The 6761-nt window shown below is 46.3% G+C and overlaps 1 long non-coding RNA gene across 1 annotated transcript; it reads left to right on the top strand.

Moving 5' to 3' along the window:
- The first annotated feature begins 697 nt into the window (after window positions 1-697).
- Window positions 698-1348, top strand: LOC135828364 (uncharacterized). The gene is made up of 3 exons (XR_010555646.1): window positions 698-783; window positions 931-994; window positions 1318-1348. It is a non-coding gene; the product is annotated as an uncharacterized LOC135828364 (long non-coding RNA).
- The last annotated feature ends 5413 nt before the right edge of the window (window positions 1349-6761 follow it).

The raw sequence follows: 6761 nt of genomic DNA, 5'->3' as shown, positions 1-6761 counted from the left end.
TCAACAAGAGCTGGTCCGTCCTCCTGATGGAGTCTACCATCGACGTGCCAAATTTCTTGCTGCGCGTTTTGATCTGCCACCTCCACAACAGTTCTTATTGGCGTCCGCCTTTCTATTAGTAAAGGACCCGTGGTGAGAGACCACGACCGGTCGTCCACGTCTACACCGAATGTATCAGCCATATCTATTTACTGAGAATAATGTAACAACTCCTCCACAAACGCTTCTACAACTGACGTCTTCTTCATCCTGGTTTTTTCCTCTTGGTGGTTTTGGATAAGAGTTGAAAAGTCAAAAAGGTCAACTGATGACCTTTGCGTTACTTGGTATGATTGGGTTTTAGCGGATGATGTCGGTATGCAGCTGGGGAGCGAATTCGACAGGAAGAAGGTAAAGTCCTTGCTTTGCGGTTCACACCTTCACTTCAGTATCATTACAGTCCAAATGGCTTTCACTTGTCACTGTAGCGTTCGAATGTCAGGGGTAATAACCCTGTTTCAGCACCTGAGGCGGTGCGTCAAGCGCCGCCTCTTTCTCATCATATATTGTGACAAATGGTAAGTGTGCAGTGCTCCTAGCTCTCTCCCCCAACAAAAGAGCTCTATGACACTGTGCTTTCTGCGGTTTCTTTCGTTTTTACAGTGGAGAAAGGCTGGTGGGAAGCCCAGCCGTGGTCGCCCACCTGGCGGGTGCGGCCCATCTAACCCGTTACTGGGAGGGTCGCCAGGTCGGGCTGCTGTTGCAGTCCGACTACCGGGATGCCGTGGAGCGTATTAGGACCCTGTAAGTAAGCACTGCTCTGTCTACATGTATACTTACCCCCCCCCCTCGTTATAGCGATACTTACTTGTTTCGTATCCTCTTGTCTTACCCTGCTTTCGTATTCGTGACACTAATAGTGTTTGTGTGCGCTCATGTTTTGTTTTACAGATGATGATGTATGAAGGTCTGGAGCTGCCGTCTTCGGGGTGTGCCATTTGTTTCAAAATTATTTGTAAGTACTTGTAACAGGCGTAGTGTAGTAACTGTGTGTGTAGTGTAGTAACAGTGTGTAGTGTTTTGTGATGGTCCTGTGCTATAGCAGTCGTAATGTGTTTTGTGATGGTCCTGTGCAGTCGTAATGTGTTGGGCAACTGAAGTACACTGCATGAAGGGGTATGTGTGGGTGCTTCGACACATTCTCGTGCTTCCTAAACCCTAGATATGTGTATAACACTATAACCTAGATGTGTGTGTGTGTGTGTGTGTGTGTGTGTGTGTGTGTGTGTGTGTGCCCGCGCATGCGTGCGTGTGCGTGCATTGTGTTCTCTTCTACAGACTCATCCAAGTCCATTTAAATAAAAGTGCATTATAGTAAACAGTATTGTGTTTGTTACAGTGAATATGTGGGGAATGGTGGATTTGCCTTAGTGTGACTGGATACCTGCGGGTTGTGACTCTTTGCTGGTCACTCTGCATTCTCCAGTATAGATTCGGTGCAGTGCAGAGGGGATTTGCGGTGCGTAGCAACACTGCTTCACTGTGACACCCCTTCAATAATTGTTTTGATGCATGATACTGCGGGCGGAGCCGGTTGATTCTAACTGTATCCTGATCAAAATAGAAATTTGCATCTAATGGACCTGCATGGACAGTAGGCATTTCCCTAATCGGCCGGGCGAAAAATTCGCCGAAAACAGTGGTTTTGAAGAAATTACCCATCTTTTCGCCGAATTTTCAAAAATTTGCATGTTGAATTCGCCGAAAACCGATGCTTCAGTGCTTCAACAGGGTGTATGTAAATGTACATGACGTAATGGGAACGGTGACTTCAAGTACTATGTTGAGCCGAATTCTGATCTTGGAGCTCATAATATGGCCGAATTTGAACATTCTCTTAACCGATCGAAAAGCCGATTAGGCATGCTCTGTATGGGCAACTTGTCAGTGCACATCTACGATGTGCGAATAAAACGAGTGCATGGCACGTGAACTACAGTCCATTCATTGGAAACTGGCACCCTAACTTTTTGGTGTCTCTCTCACATAGTTGTAGATATCGTGAAAACAACAGTACATCCTGCATCGTGTGACTCGTGCGATTACTCCTTGCCACATTTGAGGCCAGAAAAGTCCAAGAACAGGGAAATAGAAATTCAGCCAGGTTTTACACAATTAGGACAGGTATGCCATGGCAAAATGTATGGAGAAGCAGATCCAAAACCCAGAATTTTGAGATTTAAAGTGGGTTTTTGATCCTCAATTTGGCCCAAATCCGACTTTCAAAAGCCAGCGGGCCAGTTTCCGATGAATGGACTGTAACTTGTTTGCTGCACATCTACGAAGTGCGAATCAGGGAGTAGTATAATGACACGTGTACTAGTACACCTTGTGTTGCACTGCGTCTTTCCCGCAAGCAGGGTCTCTGAAGGTCATACGCTCCGCGTGCGTATGCACGCATGCGCAATATGTCTTTTTTTTTTTTTTTTTTTACTCTTGATACTACATGTATACTGTAGTACTAGTTTTTTTTTTTTTTTTTTTTTTTTTTTTTTTTGAGTCTGTAAAAGCCTCTTTTACGGGCGAACAAAACACAATTTGCCATGGCGGAGGATTGAAAACAAATCACATAATGATGACGTCGCATGTGATCAGACAGCAAGAGAAGCATAGTCTTTGGCACCTATGATCAGGGGATGGCCCACGCCTGGTAAAAAAAAAACAAAAACAAAAAAAAACAATGAGAAGTTCCGCACAAATCGTGTACAGACTAAACAGACTATGGATTCGAACATAACAGAGTGGAAAACCGGAATCCGAGAAAACGATAACATTCAAAATCATGAAAAAGTGGGGGGGGGGGTACTGAAGCAGAACAGTAGCCAAACACACCACGGATAGTTACCGAAAGCACTCTGCAGCAGCAAGGACCCATGTATACTGTAGTACAAAAAATAGAAATGAAAAACGTAAAATGTTTGGCACCTATGAAGTCAGGGGATGGCCCACGCCTGGTAAAAAAACAATGAGGAGTTAAATACAAAGAAAACGAACTGAAAATACAAAAGTAAATGAAACACCATTACCAAAGAAACTGTACTGTATCATGTCACTGCATCTACGATGTGCAAATCAGGGAATAGTACGTATTTTACTACTCCCCGGTGCGAATGCACCGAACGTACACAAGTGCACGTTCGCCACGGAAAAGAACCTTTATGGCACATTTATGGCATGCCAGGGGTCAAAGGTCAAACTCTGGGGGGTCCCGCGGGCCAGACCAAGCACGACCGACACAGTGTGCCTTATTTGGCCCAAAGGTCAAAGGTCAAAAAGTGGGCCAGAACCCGCCCCGCACTTACTACTAGGGTGTAGTATCCCTGCCCGACCAATACGGAAGCAGTACGGAACTAATACGGAGCTTTGCCTAGTGTATCTCCGTATGTAAGCGTACGGCGTCTGCTGCATATAAGCGGCTGCGCATTTCTGTTTAGAAAAAGATGAGATTTTGATAATAACGAGCTATTCAACCTCCAGGTGAGCACCGGAGAGAAAGTCAGTTATTTTGCCGTTCCTTCTTTCATTAACGATTATATCTCAGGTGTGTACCTGAAAGTAGAATAAAAGTAATTATTGTTAATTGCACCGCGCCTACCACTCGGCTACCTACTGTTGAATTCAACCGCGCCTACCACCCATTACATTGGTGGCAGCGGTGTGTTTTTGTAAAATAAAACAACGTGATTCGACCCCAGACCCCCATGGCTCAACCCGCAGCTTCGTGCGACGAATCAAGATGAGAATCATGTTTCTTGCCTTCCTGGGCCTGGCCCTGCTTATTAGCTTGCAGCACAGTCAGGGTGCTAGCGTGGATCACCCTTCCCTCCGCATGGCACTCACTGGAGACTCCGATGGCGATTCCAAGCGACCCGCTACCTACATGTATACTACCGGTGGTGATGGCGAAGCTGATGAGGACGACGACATGCAGGCTGCTGACCAAGACAAGGAGGGTATTCCCCAGGACCAGCAGCGTTTGATTTTCGCCGGCACGCAGTTGGCAGACGGCCGAACCCTGAGTGACTACAACGTTCAGCAGGAGTCCACTATTCACTTGGTACTTCGTCTCCGTGGTGGGATGCAGATTTTCGTCAACACTCTTCCTGGCTAGACCATCACTCTTTACGTCGCGCAAGGCGATGCTATCGACAATGTGAAGACCACGATTCAAGACGAGGAGGGAGGTTATTTGTCTAACGCCGAGCTAGTCGCTCTGAGTGACCGGCTCAACGAAGATGAAGATAAAACCTGGCTCGCCCTCCGCCGTAGCTCCAGCCGCCGCCGTGGTTACTAACGCTGATTCCAGGTATGGCATTTTCTTTCCTCTCTTCCTTCAGTCTCCCTGTTCTTTTCAGGCTTCCTTTATGCGAGTGTGTGAATCCAGTTTAGTTTGGTAGGCGTCTGATCATGGTGAGCCACGGTTTACCCAGCTAACGTGGGACAATGTGTGTGACAACGCCCCTTATAGCTATAGTGTATTCAGTTCGGTTTTTGAACTGCGATGTTCCTGGCGGGTTGTGCCAGCGTAGTGCAGCAAGAGTGCTGTGGTTTCAGGTCCTATTTGGAGGACAGTTCTTTCCCTTTTGACCCCGTGAGATCGTGTGAACCTGGTGTGCTTCTACTTTATGATTTGTTATCAGTTCATTTCTTCTGTCTACTCTAAACGTTATCATTTCCGATATATTATTTGCCATCTTCCGGTTGACGCTGTGTTCGTAACTCTTCACTAATTTTTTGAAAATCACGAGGGCGTGATTATCTGTAGGAAGGGAGGGTGTAGTATCCCTGCCCGACCAATACGGAAACAGTACGGAACTAATACGGAGCTTTGCCTGACGTATATTTAGTGTATCTCCGTATGTAAGCGTGCGGCGTCTGCTGCATATAAGCGGCTGCGCATTTCTGTTTTGAGGAAGAGAAGATTAGATTAGATTGGATAGCAATGAAAGCTAACTCGAAGAATAAGGATTCAGCCTCTAGGTGAGCACCGGAGAGAAAGTTATTTATTTTGCCGCTTCTTCTTGCAATAACGATTATATCTCAGGTGTGTACCTGAAAGTAGAATAAAAGTAATTCTTGTTAATTGCACCGCGCCTACCACTCGGCTACCCACTACACTATCAAGAGTACATAACCCCCCAGAGTGTGCAACTCCCACATACCCTGCTGTCCCGACAGAATTTCAAGTTGACGTCATTATTTATGACGCAATGCTCCTTGCACCAGTGATTTACAACATGTGTACGGGTGTCAACGCATCACACGTTTTTCTTTGCAATAATTTGTACAGGATCGATCTGCTTCGGTCAACCACAGGTTCCGGATTCGTCTGGTAATCCGTGTACAGTGCGCATTGCATCATCAAAATGACGTAAACTTGAAATTCTGTCGGGACAGCACCCATAGTGGAGTTGCACACTCTAGGGGGTTATGTACTCTTGGTACTATGGGTACCGAAGTGTGTAGACTCGCGCGCGGATCAGGATTCTCTCGATCAGGTAGTAGTAAAATACTTACCGCCAAAGAGACTCCTACTGCAGCCCGTAGAAACTCAGCGCTGAGAATTTCCAACAATTGTCTGCCTTCAGAAAGTTTGGTAGTCGACCAAACTACCACTATGTCAGGATAGAAGTCCAGCAAGAGTGGTATCACTTTGGGAGATATCCCTGCGTGCCGTAGATTTTTCCTGTGTCGATACAAGCTGTTTACGACGACGTAGCCCGCATTTCAATCCTTGACAAACTTAGCAACATTTCATTCCGAAAAGTGAACTCCCGAATCTCTAGCATACCATAATATGAAATGCTGATCATCTCAAAGAAGGTAGAGAAGTACTGGTTGATCACAACTGAGGAGAAATTAGTGCCGATCGTGTGGTGTCCTAGAGATTTTTTCGACTTCGAAATCGGTGCACTCGCTTTTCATCTCCAATCGTACACGTATTGTTCTCAAGGAAATCACCTTCGTTCTATTTTCGGAAGGGTGGTACCTTTCCATATGACGATGACACAGATGTATCACAAGAGCAAAACAAATGCTGTTCCATGAGATGGATAGACCTTTTCACGGAATTAGTTCTTCGACAAATACTCCAGATTGATTCAGCAGATCATCTTTTTTTGCGAAAGAAAAAAAAACAAGGGCGAGGCACCCATCAAAAATCACGATTAGTGGCGTGTCACCTCCCTGTATTTTACTACTCCCTGTTGTGAACCGTGTGTCGCTGTCGCAGCTCGTCGCATGTGTCGCAAGTCGCTTGTCGCGTCGCAGAAAGTTGTATTGTGAATCGGCCTTTACCAATCGAACATGCCCAAAAAAAGAGGGGGGGATGAAGCAGAACAGTAGCCAAACACACCACGGATAGTTACCGAAAGCATTCGGCAGCAGCAAGGGGGGGGGGGTGACCACAGAAGCATCAGATCAGAGTCACTATGACTCTCTGGCGGGCATCTTGAGACCGTGGCCTAGCGCCTGCGGTGACCACGGACTGGCATGGGAGGCACGAACAAGAGAAAAGGAAACCCTTGACCTTATAAAGGCAAGAAGTGAGAAGAAGGGCTCCTTTCTCTTGTCGGCGAGCATAGAGGCGACACGCATATGGAAGTTTTCGCCCTGTACCAGTACGACAAACATCCGGAGCGTACGGTACGCTTTCCAACGGCCTAAGAGAGTTGGAAAGCTTGTGTCTTTGTGGATAACTCGAAACAATTTGCGCTAAGACG

The sequence above is a fragment of the Sycon ciliatum genome, chromosome 12 (genome assembly GCF_964019385.1).
Source record: "Sycon ciliatum chromosome 12, ocSycCili1.1, whole genome shotgun sequence".
NCBI classification, from domain to species: Eukaryota; Metazoa; Porifera; class Calcarea; order Leucosolenida; family Sycettidae; genus Sycon; species Sycon ciliatum.
Note: the sequence above shows the minus strand (reverse complement) of the source record. Positions and strands in the feature narration are given on the sequence as shown.